Source organism: Lasioglossum baleicum, chromosome 3, assembly GCF_051020765.1.
Source record: "Lasioglossum baleicum chromosome 3, iyLasBale1, whole genome shotgun sequence".
Lineage (NCBI taxonomy): Eukaryota > Metazoa > Arthropoda > Insecta > Hymenoptera > Halictidae > Lasioglossum > Lasioglossum baleicum.
The window spans coordinates 410,592-427,601 of record NC_134931.1 but is presented as its reverse complement, the minus strand read 5'-3'; the positions used below and the strand labels follow the sequence as shown (position 1 = coordinate 427,601).

Here is a 17,010-nt window from a genome sequence, read left to right as displayed (position 1 = left end):
GAGAGAGAGCACACCGTTCACTCATTCCTCACACATTCTTTTTCACTCCTGAGAGGGAGATTTTCTTCGTTCAAGAGTAAGTTGCTTGAGAAGAATCCCCATGTCATTACAATGCCATGCGTGTGTCATTCTGCAGCACTGGCAGCAAGTGCTGCTTGTGCTACACTTCCAACGGAGTGTGACGAATTGCTTCGTGGCGTCCCTTCGTTTATACATAGCAGCCCTAAACGGACTGCTATTTATCGCCAATTTCAGGAGAGTTATGAGAACTGTCCTTTGAAAATTCTCAAATTATCGGACACACGCTGGCTTTCTAGGCATCTGACTGTGGTACAATTTTTAGAAACTTGGGACGTTTCAGTCAAATTTTTCAACGAGTACAGCTTTTCGGAAGGCTCGGCAGCTGCTAGGAGATTTTCTTCGCTCCTGAGCAGATATGACATCAAAGGATATTTCTTCTTTTTGGAAAATGTCCTTGATGCTATGAATAGTTTTAACGCCTCCTTCCAAAGTAGGAAAACGTTGGTGCAGGAGTTACAACCGTCTTCAGCAAGGTTGCTTCGATTTTTTTTGAAAAGGTTTTTAAAACCAGCGCTTTTAGATTGGCTTAGCGAGGTGAGGGCGATAGATTTCTCGTTGGAATCAAATCAAGTTCCACTAGATCAAGTGGAGTTTGGTTCCAGATGCCACGATTATTTGGAAGAGGCAGTTAGGGATGGAATGGCGGAAGTTGAGGTGTCCACCTTAAAGAAAAATTGCTTAAGGTTTTATGTGACCTTATGCAATGAACTGAGAAATCGTCTTCCTCATGACGATATTTTCCTCAGACAATTGACGGTCTTCAAATCGCCCGATTCCCTATTCAACAGCGACAGAGATTTAACTTTTCAAAATCTCGTAGCTGTCGCTAATAAATTAGGGAATTGGAGTGCCGTAGATCTACAAAAAGAGTGGGACTTTTTGTACTACGGCACTTTCCGGTCGCAGAGGGACCAATGGTCGAATCTGTCTTTTGACGATATGTGGGTAGACATTTGTAACCAAACAGACCCGAATCATGTTCTTCGTTTCCCCCTTTTAACTTCTCTAATAAACACGGTCAGATGTCTTCCGCACTCGAATGCCGAGGCCGAGCGAATTTTCTCTTTGCTTCCCGACATAAAATCTCGAAAAAGGAATAAAATAGGCGCTGGCCTATTAAATTCCATGTGTGTGGTGCGCACATCCTTGAAAGCTAGACAGGAGTCTAGTCGCACTATGTCTGTCGATGACAGACATTTGTCCCTTATGTCGGGAAAGCATTTATATGAAAATTCATCGCCCTCGCAAAGTTATAAACAATTAACTTTGCACTCGTTTACGAACTAGTGAGGTCGTGTTTTCTTCGTTAATCGTTCGATAGTTTAGTTCATATAGTAAACAGCCTCCAGTATGGATGAAGAGAGTGGAAGAGATGAGAGAAAGGATGAGCAGCGGAACCGGGGGTCCAGAGTGTGTGAATGAGTGAAGAAGAATGTGTGAGGAATGAGTGAACGGTGTGCTCTCTCTCTCTCTCGCGTTTAAGTGTAAATTTAAGTTAAGAATGAAGAGATAAGGAAGGTGAAGTTTGTAAGCGGAGCGGAGGTCCGCGTTTGTACCCCGAAATGGGAAATAAAATACTATTATTATTATTATTATTATTATTATAGTAAACAGCCTCCAGTTTCTTTGTCGCGTTTTTAATACTTTTTAATGGGTTTTTAACATTTTTTTATCTTATTAGGAATTTATTTTAGTGAGTGACCATATTCATCGATGAAAAAAGGTAAGTATACGTTACTATTTATATTGAGTCCTACAAGATTGCAATTAGAATTACGATTTTAATTAGGTCTACTTTTTCTTTGAATATAGCAACGCGTGGGTGTCAGCGGTAATGAAATAGCAGATTCAAGAATGACTTCAAAGAAAAGCGAAGTGTATCGTTACATTAATATTTCATTCTGTAAGTACTTTGTACTTATAACTTTAACTATGTGTTTTTTTTATGTTGTAGAAAGACAGATGACCATTTAAAATCGCGGTAACGTAAAATCAATATTAGCAGATTCAAGAATGACTTGAAAGAAAAAAGATAAGTATATGATTACATTAATATTTCATTGTGTACTTTGTATAATTAAAACTTTAACTATGTGTTTTTTATGCTATAGAAAGGCAGAGGCCCATTCAAAATCGCGTGTGTGTCAGCTGGAGTGGACTTTCTGGACAACGTAAAATCAATATTAGCAGATTCAAGTGAATGACTTCAAAGAAAAGATAAGTATAAACTATACTATAAAGTTATACATTAATATTTTATTCTATACTTTGCAATCATGACTTTAACTAATTATTTTTTTTTTGTTATGTTACAGAAAGGCAGGGACCATTTAAAATCGATTTTCGTAACCGGAGATGTATGAAACTTGACAAATGTGTTTGAAATTTGTGTTTTATTTGTCTAGTTTCATACTTAACGACCTGATATATGTAAAATGTCGTTACAATAATTATGTGATTACCAAAATTGTTAGGAGTGATGCACATATGTATATTGAAATATAACGTAAATAAAATATTTTATATTGCATTATCAAGTCTGTACATTATGTTTCTGATTATAAAAATATTCAGTATTACATAATACATCAACAAAGAAATATCGAAAAAATTGATTTTGATTTTTTAACAACGATACAATTTATAAAAAATTCTGAGAAAAATTAAGGACAATTGTTTCAATAATATCGGACTAATGAATTTTTATAAAACTGGTATCTCGAAAAGTTCAATACGAAATATGCATTTTCTTCGAATGTTTCGAGATTTTCAATTTTTTTAAACATGTCTGCATAATTTATAATATTTTAATTTTTATTTAATTTTAATTAATATTTATAAATTTTTTCGTAATTGTTTATTGAGCATGGTTCGACTAAAAATCAATTTGTGTTGGGGGCCTTCTGGACTACCTTAACTTTAAAAATCAACGAGAAAAATTTTTTAAGAAATACAAAACATATTTTAGGATTAACCATTAAACCCGGTTTTTTTTTTTTAAATTTAGTCCAAATTTCGCTTCGATATCTTTTTTAGATCAAAAGTTATAGCAAAATGTGCACCGCGCCGCGCCGCGCCGTCCCGGGATTCAAATGCGCGCCGTCTTCAGATCCCGACTTTCAGACTCGTGCTTCCGAAACTTCGGCAACATGAAAATTGGTGAAGTGAAAATCGAAGGAACGCGTCGCCGACGCGTTCGGTCGAGCAGGTAGTCACACGGACATGGTAGAGGTACGCTTGTTTGTGTAGCGCGTGTGCAATCGAGCATGCACTCACACGGGCAGAGTAGAAGTACGTTCGTGTGTAGCGCGTGCGCAGCAGAAGCTACGGCGAGGACGGTCCGTCAGAGAGGGGGAACCTGTGCTGGAGGGGAAGCGTCCTCGCGTCCCCGATTCTGGCATCACTGGTGTGGGCTGGTGTGGGCTCGTAGTGTTCCCCTGGACACAATCTTGGCACATGATGTCGTTGCCACAATCCGGGATATCGTGCCCAGATTAACGATCGGGCCGTTGTAAGATGGCAGCACATAGCCGCACTAACTCTTCCTTTTTACTTATTTTGTACGCATTCGAGGCGGGAAAATTAAATGATAGATTTTGTTTATTGTAGTATTTGTAGTAGTTTTCCTAGACTGCGGATCTTCATGCAAAATAAAAATTGTCTGCATCGATTGCAAGAGATAGAAACTAAATTGAATGTTACTTTTTTATGCAAAAAAAAAATTCTCGTCATATAAAAGCTACATTTATTTTATAATGCTCACATAAATATTCATTAGAAACGAATCAAATTTTATTTCATTTAAAAAGGAAGGCGTGACAATCTTATTTGTTAGCACAGCACAGTCGCACTAATGTGCCGAATGCCGTGAGTTATACAGGGCACTCTCTTCCTTTTTGTTATCTCTTCCTTATGTTACTTCTTCCCCCCTCGCCGTTCCATTATCTTTACAGTTACATTAAGAGTAAACCTACACATAAATCAATAAACTAGTAATACATTAATTATCCCCTAATACGTTCAGTTACACGAATTAATATTCGGACGATCTAAAAAAGATGATAACTTTTTTAATATTGTACTATACGATTCGAACTTTTTTGGGGAGCTAGAGCAATTAGTTTACTACATCATGTGGAAAGAAATTTTTTCAAAAATTGCATTTGGTCGGAATTACAGAGAAAATACTAAATCTTACATTTTACAACTTTTTCGTGCGGGCCTATATTGAAAATTTAAAAAGTACGTTTTCTAGGCCTGCGTAAATAATATGCACTGTGAAAGTTTCATCGAAATCGGTTGATGCGGGAAAAACACGACAGGCCTTGAAAGATGTAAGAATTCTTCGATATAGGCTGAAAATCTGCGATTTTTAAACGTTTTAAACGTAGCTCATTGCAACGTTAACCGATTTTGACGAAATTTTCAAAATATGTTTAGTCGACACAGATCTACGAAGCGTATTTTTCAATTTTTCAATATGGGCCCACATAAAAAAGTTGTAAAATGCAACTCTTAGTATTTTTCCATACAATTCCGATCAATTGCAATTTTTGAAAAAATTTCTTTTCACATCCTGTAGTAAACTAATTGCTCTAGCTCCCCAAAAAGTTCAAATCGTTTAGTACAATATTAAAAAAGTTCTCGTCTGTTTTAGAACGTCCGAATATTAATTCGAGTAACTGCAGTTCCAGTATCTCCTTTTTCCAGGATTGCACGGGTAAGATAACGTAAAATTAAATATACTTTATTTAAGATCTAACGATACTAAGCTAACCTAAACTAACTATATCGAAAAGAAAAGTCCACTCGGTACTAAGCTGTTCTACGCTGTGCAGTTCGATCTGCTCGCATTGACTTCCAGAGCCACTATGCCTATTTAGCCTTCGTCAAGGGCTCTCGTCGCCAGTCGTTCTTTTACTTCTCCCCCACGATCTATACCTGAGTAATAAACGTAACGGTTTTTTCCGCGAAGGTTTGGGACTCTTTGGGACTTGGGACCAGTGATGGTATATTCGTGGGCCGTGGGTCGTTCCCCTGAGTCACATTCAATTTAGTTTCTATCTCTTGCAATCGATGCAGACAATTTTTATTTTGCATAAAGATCCGCAGTCTAGGAAAACTACAACAAATACTACAATAAACAAAATCTATCATTTAATTTTCCCGCCTCGAATGCGTACAAAATAAGTAAAAAGGAAGAGTTAGTGCGGCTATGTGCTGCCATCTTACAACGACCCGATCGTTAATCTGGGCACGATATCCCGGATTGTGGCAACGACATCATGTGCCAAGATTGTGTCCAGGGGAACACTACGAGCTAGTGATGGGCATTATCGACTAAATTCAACTATCGACTAATTACTATTTATCCCTGATAACCAAATTCTCGATTTTTGCCTGGGATTCTCCGCGCGTATTAGTAGCTATTTTTGCCGTCTAATTGCGGAGGGCAATAGCAGAAGGCAAATTGAAGGCAGCCAGCCGGCCGAAGCTGAATTTGTTTAAGAGGGCAGTACCGTCGCGTCTACTGATCTGATTGGCTAATATCGTTTTACAGGGCCGCATCGTCGGTGAGGGTAGTTCGCACTGATGTGGCAGATGTCAGCAGCGAAGTAATCGAGCGCACGAGGAAGAAGATCGATCGACACCAATCGATACGATCAGCGTGTCGTTCGGAATAACGCATACGGTCGTGCGCAGGCGCGGCAGCTCCCCCCCTGATAGCACAACAGACTCCACGGGGAGTGACGAAAACGATTACAGGTAGACTCCACCTGGAACCAGTCCACGCGGAATGCAGCTTTCTGCAGTCCAGCTGGAACGCTACTCTATCCTGGATTCCGCTTCCCCGCAAGATGGCAGCACGGTCGCACTGATTAATGCGGCGAATGCCGTTATACAGGGCAGCGCCGTCGGTAAGGGCAGATCGCACTAATGTGGCAGATGTCGATAAAGTAGATTTCTATTGTACAAATATGTAGCAGTTTTCCTTTTTACCGACAATACTGATTTTTGAATGAATATTCAGTCATATGCAACGAGAGAAAACGAAAAAAAAAATAATTTGTGCAAAATAAAAATTCTCTGCATCCATTGCAAGAGATGGAAGCTAAGATTAAAATGTCCCCATGCAAAAAAAGACAAAGTGTCGTATAAGGGAAAAGAAAATTTACTTTTTCTTATTTTTTAATACGCCGCAGGGAGTTGGTAAAGACACATGGACAATGACACAAGGAATATATATATATATATATAATAAATATTATAATTTTTTATTATTACTATGCTTTATTATTGGACGAACACCTAAATATCTCTTCAGGTTATTGTGATGCAAAAAATATTTGTTACGTAACGTGCACGGTGTGCCAGATATTTGGTCCATTGACACCATGCGCATTACGTAACAAATATTTTTTGCATCACAATAACCTGAAGAGATATTTAGGTGTTCGTATTTAAACGGAACACCCTGTATATTGTGATTATTACACGTTGTTGCCTCTGCTTCCCGAAACTTGTGGCCCGTAGCACGTTCTGGCATAGGTGGGATACCTAAAAAATACAAAGAAAATCAGTAATGTACAATATATGCATGTGTGTTGAATGGCATAATTAGATATACGTACCACGCGAAAAATTAGAGGTCTTCCTCTTCCCCGGTTGCCGCAGCTTCCTTCTACTCCTTCCCTGGATAGCACATTATATTTATCCTCTGTTCTGTAAATTAGATTTTCAATTACACAGTGAGTAAAGGTGAGTATTTAATCTTCTTCGCTTATTGCTCATCTCAACGAATTTTCTAATTTCTGGTGCTACAATTACAAAAGGTCTTCTGACGTTTTTCATCAACTAATATACCTAACTGATTCAAATATTGCAATGATATTTATAAAAAATCGATTAAGTTGAACTACAAACAAAAGAATGTACTACCAGAAATAAAAAAATTCGATGATGAGAAGCAAGTGAAGAAGATTAAATACTTGCCTTACTGAATTGGTTTAAGCCATCATTTTGCCGATTTAGAATATTGCTAAGCTAATTCTAATCTGAATGGGCCAAAGCTGAATTGTGTTGGATTTGTTTAAAGTGATAAATGATAATAATGATAATGAAAAGAGAGTGATAAAGTGATAAAGAAACAAACAATTTACTATTTTGGACTCTACATTGAAGTGAACATACTCGCCCCGTAGCACCTCATACGTGATGGCAAATGGCACTGTCGCGTGGTGTGCCGACAAGCGTTCTCACGCTTTTTCACGCGAAGATTCTGGGAGACATTTGAGCAAAATGAAACCGATCAACCAATATAAATATGTACAAATACCTTCCGTTCTTCCTTCCTTCCACGTAGTGCACGTAATCCAAGTAATCCACGTAATCACATAATCCAAGCAAGTCAATCTAATAAATAGTCAAATAGTCAAATGCCGCAACGCAGACCGCACTCGCGAGTGTAACGTGTAACCACAGAGCGAAGCTATGTAAATATATCTGTGATTGTGTCAAGAAAAACGCTGCATGTCACAATTTCAAAAAATTTCAGTTTATGCATTTATTGAACTTTATAGTGTAGGATTAGGTATTTACCAGAAAAAACGTAACGAAAATCAATACAAAAGGCTCGAAAAAATAATACAATTTATAACCAATGTCCTTGTCAAAGCATTAGTGATCAAAACTTTAAACGACAATATCTCGAAAGTGAAAGTACAATGTGACATGCGGCGGCGTCCTCCTGACAACCACAGATATTACGACCGAGCTAAGCGAACGAGAACTTGAGAACTGTTGAGAGTTGAGAGAATAACTGAAAACTGCTGAAAACTGAACGGCAGTTTCCCCTTCCCTGACGTATCGTCGTATCCGTGAGCGGTGTCGACCGCGCTTGCCCGTGTTGGTGCATGTTCGATTGCACGCGCGCTACACACAAACGTACCTCTAGCATGTCCGTGTGACTACCTGCTCGACCGAACGCGTCGGCGACGCGTTCCTTCGATTTTCACCAATTTTCACGTTGCCGAAGTTTCGGAAGCATGAGGCGAAAAGTCGGAATCTGGAGACGGCGCGCATTTGAATCTCGGGCACAGCACGCGGCGCGACGCACATTTTGCTATAACTTTTGATCTAAAAGAGATATCGAAGAGAAATTAGGCCTAATTTTTTTTGAAAAATCGGTTTTAACGATGTAAAAAGAAATATATTTTGTATTTTTTAAATAATGGTTTCGTTGATTCTTAAGGTATAGCCGGAAAAGATGGTCAGAAGTATCCAACCAAATTTATTTTAGTCACGTCATGTTCAACAGAAAATTATGAAAAAATTCATGAATATTCTACCGAATAGCATACACTACTGAGATTTTTTTCAAAATTTTTGGTTGCAAAATCGATTTTTAAACAAATCGGAAAACATAAAATTGCCGATTTTATGTATATACATACATCAAAGTCTTCAGTTGACCACATTTATATTGTTACGTTAGTTGTGTCTCATCCTGATTATTAATGTGTATTTTTTTCAGATTTTTCGGATTACGGAAACATGTTTTAAAAAATTGAAAACCTCCAAAAATTCCAAGAAAATGCATGTTTTGTATTGAAGTGTTAGAGACTCCAGTTTTATAAGAATTCAGTACTTGGATATTATTGAAGCAACCGTTCTTAATTTTTTTATAATTTTTTAGAGGTTGGGTAGTCGTTAACAAAACAAGTACATATATACGGCTGGGAATCTTCTGGCCCCGAATCGAATCCCGCATCTATAATCGTTTTGTTCGGTAAATACTTATTGCTTCGAGTTTTAATGAAAAGTTTAACCAAAAACATTTTTTAATTGTTTACATTTATTTTCAACTTAAAGAATTGATGCAGTTCGCGCTGTCGACTTTCGCTGTCCACTTTTTGTAATTGAAAAAAAAGAAACACAATTTAAGTTATGATTGCGAAGTGCAGAATGGTTTCGAGGTATTCGAAAATACCGCTACAGGTGGTCCCCTGTGTATCTATATCTTCGAGTAACTAATTACAAATTTTGTATCTATTATTCGTGATCCGAAATTTGTATCTAGGAGAAAAATTAAGGGCAAATTCGGAATCAGCGCAAAAAACTCTATAAGAATCATCCAACAGTAATTGTTGAAGAAATTTGGTGTTGCGGAGACTGTAAATCAAATGGGAAACTTTCTTCCAGCAGATCTATTAATGGGTCTATTAACTTTTTTCCGTGTAACATTTTGTTTATTTTCTCGTTTCTTTGTTATAATAAATGGAAGCTTATGTTAATTTGTTGTTCTTCATTCTTTAATAAGCCCCTTTTAATTTCCCATCAGTTTCAACTCCATAAAGTTATAGTTTTCTGTAAAATCCGTATCAATGCCTCCGGATCGGAACCTTTCTGCCAGGGGTTGTATTAATTCGAGTAACTGTAACTTTTTTAATGTTGGACTATATGGATTTGGACTTTTCGTGAGAAGTTGGAGAAATTAGTTTACTGCACGATGTGAAAAGATATGTAGTGGACATGGCGCGTTGGAAAGAGGGACTTTCCGGACGCGGAAATTTCATCCTTCTCAAGTGCGCGCTGTGGACGGTTGCATTGAGGGTTCGGTCGTAAAAGTGACGATTACCAGAACCCTGACTCAACCGTTGCAATGTCCTTGGCAGCGACGACTTTGAATTGTTTTGGGGAAGGAAACTTTCTCCTTACTCTTGAGGAACGGAGAATTCCTCCCCTTATTTTAACGGTCTTTCTCACGTTGCTAATCCTCCCACCAAAAAGGATTTTTACCAGTGGAAAAAAAGCTTGTGGCACTCGTTGAGAACGCATCGCTCTAGAGTTGCCCGCGCTACGTTAATTTATATCTCTGTACTTTGTTAGTACTCGATAGTCATTAACGTTTATAATCTAGTTTTCTCGTTATTGTTATTATTATTACATCTTGTTTTGTTTTGTTATTGTTACGTGTTATTGTTTTAATAAATATCTATATCGTTGTCTGTTAACCACGCGAAACATCATAGACACTGAATTACCCGTCATCCTAAAGATATTTTTCCAGAAATTGCAGTTGGCCGGAATTGTAGAGAAAATAGGTACTAAATGTTGCACTTCACAACTTTTTTATGTGGGGCCTATATTGAAAATTTAAAAGATAATTATAATAATTAACCATTTGCAGCTGTTTTAATTTCGGAGCTGTTTTAACTCGAAAATGAAACATCTCGTTCTAGGTAGAATAATTTCGTTCTATACGATTCTTTTCATTTGATGGATATGAAATTGATCGTAATACCTCATACAATAATTAAAGGTTTAGTAATTGATTAGCTACCAACATGTTTAACAATGTAAACAATATTTTGCATAATGGGACAGCAATTTTTAGTGGTGATTTCGAGTCACCACTGGAGTGCTAAGGGTTAAAGATGGTAGAAATTGCAGGATATTACAACAATGACAAATATTATAAAGCAGATACGCTAACGTTACCGTTATCGCGTCAGAAGGAATAGCTGCAAGTACAATTGTATAGAGTATAGAATTTCGGGGAAAACTGGGAAGAGAGGCAGGGTTGCCGGAGGATTAATTATGGCGTGGAAGAACCGACGCGACGGTGCCCGTAAGGATAATTACGGTCGCTTAGAGTGGCCGGACTATGGCAGGGTAAGACGTGGTTTCCCTCGGGTCTCAATTATCCATCGGGCCTTAATTTGTCCAGGCTGTTTGTCTCTCGATCAAGCCGGTTGGTCGAGGTCCTGGTACTGTACTTTGGAAATGAAATGGATGATTATGTGAAAATTTGCTTGTCAAACGAACATTCCGGGAAAAGGTTCAGGTAATTTCGTGCAGAAAATCCAGAGTTGTTTTGGTAACTACCCAGGACTTATTGGCCTGAGTTTTTCGCGCTGATTCCGAATCTGTTTTCAATTTTTTTCCTATACGCACAGTTTTTCAGGAACAAGGCTTTGAAAAAAAAACATATTTTTCAACTTCAAACAAATATTGTGATGTTATTATAAAAGATATTGAATTGTTCTTTCTGGCAAAAGATTCTGTAGACTTTCCCGAATACAGTGATATCCAATATTAATACATTATGATTGATTAAACGTGTTTAATCAATGATTAAATACGGAGAGATTTCGTCGCGTCGGCGCACAGTGGAAAATTTGGCCCAGACTCGATTCAAAATCAAAGAACTTTCGATAGAAATGAGGTAGAGCGATGAAATTTTTTTAAAATGAAAGCTGAAACTTTGCAGAATATGGGAAAAATAGGGAAGTTATGGTACGAACGTTTTTTAACCGAGAAAATTCGTTAAACATGTAGAATTTAAAGAAATCGATTTTGCAATATCCTGAGGTCGTAGACAAATTTTGAGACCAGATTTGAAATCGGCGTGAAAAAATCTACGGGAAATGATATATAGCAAAAATTAAAAAAAAAATTTCCGCGCGTGGTATTGGAAAAACCACAATTTTCTCGAAATTGTGCAAGTTTAACGAATTTTCTCAACGTTAAAAAACGTTCTTACCATAATCTCCCTATTTTTCCCATATTCTGTAATGTTTCAGCTTTAATTTTTAAAAAATTTCATCGCTCTACCTTATTTCTATCAAAAGTTCTTCGATTTTGTCTCCGATTTGGACGAAAGGTCACACTGTGCGCCGTCTCCAGACTCTGACTTTTCGCCTCATGCTTTCGAAACTTCGGTAACGTGAAAACTCAGCCCGTCTGAGTGCCTGTTCAATTGCTTGCGCGCTACACACAAGCGTACCTCTACTCTGTCTGTGTGAACTACCTGCTCGACTGATCGACGCCGACGCGTTCCTTCGATTTTTACGTTGCCGAAGTTTCGGAAGCATGAGTCAGAAAGTCGGAATCTGGAGACGGCGCGCATTTGAATCCCGGCACAGCGAGCGACGCGGCGATAACAGAACATACGGACAATAGGACGTCCTTATATTCAATCTAATCCTCTTTGCTTATATTAGGGTATGTATTCGGATAATGGGGGTACGGATACGGGAGTCTCTACTGTATTCAAAGAACAAGTAGACATAATTGAAATCGTAATTCTAATTGCAATATTTTGTAGGACTCAATATAAATAGTACCGTATACTCATCTTTTTTTATCGATGAATATGATCACTAACTAAAATAAATTCCTAATAAGATAAAAAAATGTTAACAACCCATTAAAAAGTGTTAAAAACGCGACTGAACATGTTGGTGAAAGTCCCATTTGGGGGTGAACGGAACTTTTAAGCTAGTGCTTGAAGCGGGCCCTAGGATTCGGCAAGATCGCACATGTGGCGACCAGACCTTTGGGTTTCCCAGCCATCTGGAAACTATCGAAACGGTGTAGCTTCGAATAATTTTCTGCCAGGGCGGCGAAGACTTCGGTCACCGTAGCCAAGTGGTGCAATAAACACGGCCAGGTAACCCGACGCGCGTCGGCCAGCCAGACATATTGGCATGAAACCACTAACAAGTTAATTGCAGACCTTGTTTATTTTTCGTAATTGTTTCATGTAAATGACGCTAGCTGCTTCGTGTGGCGTTCTTCCGATTAAAAAAAGACTAATCTCAAGATAGAATTTGGACTGTGGATAGTGGATTTATTCAAAGTCTTCGAATAACGGCACAATCAATTTTCTACCGAAACCGAAATAATACCGGTATTCTTTCGGTTTTTCCAATGCTTAGGTTGTTCCAAATGAAATAGGAACTACAGGCCACTTAATGTTCCGTCGTAAAACCCTCCGCGCGAAGGAACAAGCGCGAGTCCGAATTCACAGGCGAGGCCGTCATAAAACATTCAGCTAAAGACCTTCCAGATGTACCTCCCAACAAAGTGATTTTTAGCCAGCCGAAAGAAGCACAGCCGATGTAGCCAGATGTATTTGGACCTTTTATACCGTTAATGTACTAAACTTTATACCGTAGCTACCTGCAACCGAACATACTCCTTGGTTTCAAATCCTTGCTTTAGTTTATTAAAAGGAAGTAGACTCGTTTTCAGGATTGCAAGGGTGCGGGATTCGCCTCTTATTCTCATCTCTCGATAATAATACAAACACGGGGTTTTTCACTAGTCAAAAACGCTAGATAAAAGAACGATCTAGAACACTATCTGCCTCAAAAGTTCTATTTTTTCGTTTACGAGGCGTAATTGGCATTATTCGGCAGCATGTAGCTATGAAAATAGCTTGTATGCTCCCGAATAATGCAAATTACGGTGACGACTAATGCAAATTTCGCCTCGTAAACGGAAAATAGGACCTTTGAGGGAGATGGGGCCCTAGATCGATCTTTTATCTAGCGTTTTTAACTAGTGAGAAACCCCGTGTTTGTATTATTATCGAGAGATGAGAAGAGGCGAATCCCGCATCCTTGCAATCCTGGAAAAAGGCTATACGGGAACTGCAATTACTCGAATTAATATTCGGACGTTCTAAAAAAGACGAGAACTTTTTTAATACTGTACTAAACGATTTGAACTTTTTTGGGGAGCTACAGCAATTAGTTTACTACAGGATGTGAAAAGAAATTTTTTCAAAAATTGCAATTGATCGGGATTGTATGAAAAAATACTAAGAGTTGCATTTTACAACTTTTTTATGTGAGCCCATATTGAAAAATTGAAAAATACGCTTTGTAGATCTGTGTCGACTAAACATATTTTGAACATTTCGTCAAAATCGGTTGACGTTGCAATGAGCTACAAACGTTTAAAGATGGTAAAAATCGCAGATTTTCAGCCTACATCGAAGAATTCTTACATCTTTCAAGGCCTGTCGTTTTTTCCCGCATCAACCGATTTCGATGAAACTTTCACAGTGCACATTATTTACGCAGGCCTACAAAACGTACTTTTTAAATTTTCAATATAGGCCCGCGCGAAAAAGTTGTAAAATGTAACTTTTAGTATTTTCTCTGCAATTCCGACCAAATGCAATTTTTGAAAAAATTTCTTTTCACATCCTGCAGTAAACTAATTGTTCCAGCTCCCCCAAAAAATTCAAATCGTATAGTACAATATTTAAAAAGTTATCATCTTCTTTAGATCGTCCGAATATTAATTCGTGTAACTGTACGTATTAGGGGATAATTAATGTATTACTAGTTTATTGATTTATGTGTAGGTTTACTCTTAATGTAACTGTAAAGAAAATTACGGCAAGGGGGGAAGAACGTAACATTCAATTTGTACATATAGTTTCCATCTCTCTTGCGATCGATGCAGACAATTTTTATTTTGCACAAAGATCCGCAGTCTAGGAAAAATAATATAGATATAATAGAAATAAATAAAATTTAATATTTTTTTATATCGGGTTTATTATTTCGTTTTCATTCAGAATCGGTATTTGGAATTGTCGGTAAAAAGGAAGACTGCTACATATTTGTACAATGTGTAGAAATTCATTTCACCGACATTACCAACATTACTGACATAACCTCACCGACGGTGCTGCCCTGTATAACGGCATCCGCCGTTCCACACAGACTCCACGAGCTGCCTTCCATCTGGAAGGAAGAAGCTGCCCTCTAGATGCTGTGACGGCAGACTTTGTACACCTGTAATCGTTTTCGGAAGCCCACTGGCATGCAACTCCACACTCTTTCTAGATGTACTCCAACCATTGCTCCGAGCAGCCAATAAGCGGCGTCTGGAACCATACTGCCCTCCAAATTCACTCCACGCTCTGGACTATTCCTGGCAGTTCCAAACTGTGCTATCAGGGCCACTACGCACAGATGCACATTTTGTGCACATGCAAATTTTACTTATTCTCATATTTATGTTATTTTTCTTAGACTGCGGATCTTTATGCGAAATAAAAATTGTCTGCATAGATTGCAAGAGATGGAAACTATAAAAATTGCATTGCCATACCATTTTCTCTACAGTTCAATTTCAATTCATTACATTTCGAAATTTATTGAAATGTGTTTATGGAAAAAAAGTGTCGTTCGACGGAAAAGAAAATTTATATTTTTTGTATGACTACTATACACTTATTTTAATGTTTAAATATTAATAATTTTAAATTCAGACTACTCAATATCAGAAGGGATAATAAATGAATGAAGTAGGAAATAATAAATATTATATTTTTTCATTTAGTTTGATTATTTTTCTTTATTAGTCAACTATTAGTCAAATTTTTACAAACCTTGACTTGCGCGAACACAGAAGATGATTTGCAGGACAAATCTGATAAACAGGTTCTGGATGATCAGCTTTTCTTCGTAACTCCTCCCGTGAATCGCTCGAGTACAGTGCTGCTCTCACCGCATTTCTTCTTGGTTGAAAATGGTTGAAAAGAGGATTGTCTTATTATACAGACCTGGGCGACGCTGGCTCGAAAAATACATGTTGCTGTTGCTGCTTCTCACCAAAGAGGACTGAAGAGGACTAATTCTGACTAATCCTCTTTGCTTCTCACCTTCTCTTGCTCAGTAACACTCAATTACACTCAGTAAGACAGTTCCAGTCCCCACGTCATCCACTCCGACAAAGGATGAGTTGCAGGCTGCAAATGGCTGCAACTTGCAGCAACATGTGTTTTTCGAGCCAGCGTCGCCCAGATCTGTTATTATATTCGCCAATCACATCATCACATCAGTACGACTCGACGGTACTGCCCTCTTAAACAAATTCAGCTTCGGCCGGCCGGCTGCCTTCAATTTGCCTTCAATTTGCCTTCAATTTGCCTTCTGCTATTGCCCTCCGCTATTAGACGGCAAAAATAGCTACTAATACGCGCGGAGAATCCCAGGCTTGAGCAACTCGAACAATAGCGCAGCTCGGAACGGGCCAATTCTTAGCTCTAGGTAGGATTATCCCTCGGCAGGCCTGGTTATCAGGATATTTAGTTACTACATACTATCGAATATTTAGTCGATAGTTTTTAGTCGACTGAAATTTCGTTTTAGTGGTTATACGTCTAGATTGCGGGCTATAGTCTATGCCTACGTATAGATCTCATTTCTCACTCACTCTTACAGCATTGTACTGCAGTGCTCACTTAGTATTATAGGCACAGTAAGAGTAAATTGGGGTAAATATACCAGACAATAATTAAATAATTAATAATAATAAAAATAATTTTTTTATAATTTTTAATAATTCGATATCGCTAATGAGTGAATGTATTTGATAGTAAATCTTATAAAATTTATTCAAAACATCCGCCGTTAAAATTCAACCAATAGCTCGATAGATTCAGTAACTGCCCTGATAGCACAGTTTGGAACTGCCAGGAATAGTCCAGAGCGTGGAGTGAATTTGGAGGGCAGTATGGTTCCAGACGCCGCTTATTGGCTGCTCGGAGCAATGGTTGGAGTACATCTAGAAAGAGTGTGGAGTTGCATGCCAGTGGGCTTCCGAAAACGATTACAGGTGTACAAAGTCCGCCGTCACAGCATCTAGAGGGCAGCTTCTTCCGTCCAGATGGAAGGCAGCTCGTGGAGTCTGTGTGGAACGGCGGATGCCGTTATACAGGGCAGCACCGTCGGTGAGGTTATGTCAGTAATGTTGGTAATGTCGGTGAAATGAATTTCTGATTCTACACATTGTACAAATATGTAGCAGTCTTCCTTTTTACCGACAATTCCAAATACCGATTCTGAATGAAAACGAAATAATAAACCCGATATAAAAAAATATTAAATTTTATTTATTTCTATTATATCTATATTATTTTTCCTAGACTGCGGATCTTTGTGCAAAATAAAAATTGTCTGCATCGATCGCAAGAGAGATGGAAACTATATGTACAAATTGAATGTTACGTTCTTCCCCCCTTGCCGTAATTTTCTTTACAGTTACATTAAGAGTAAACCTACACATAAATCAATAAACTAGTAATACATTAATTATCCCCTAATACGTACAGTTACACGA

The 17,010-nt window shown here is 38.0% G+C and overlaps 1 long non-coding RNA gene across 2 annotated transcripts; it reads right to left on the bottom strand.

Annotated features, from left to right (window-relative positions):
• Positions 1–6,128: 6,128 nt before the first annotated feature.
• LOC143221987 (uncharacterized) lies at positions 6,129–15,866 on the bottom strand. Of its 2 annotated transcripts, none has more exons than XR_013011911.1 (4): positions 15,501–15,866; positions 7,418–15,403; positions 6,714–6,804; positions 6,129–6,639 (listed from the first exon to the last, which is right to left on the bottom strand). It is a non-coding gene; the product is annotated as an uncharacterized LOC143221987 (long non-coding RNA). The 2 variants fall into 2 exon arrangements; XR_013011912.1 differs by having other exon boundaries at positions 15,551–15,866.
• Between the last annotated feature and the right edge of the window lie 1,144 nt (positions 15,867–17,010).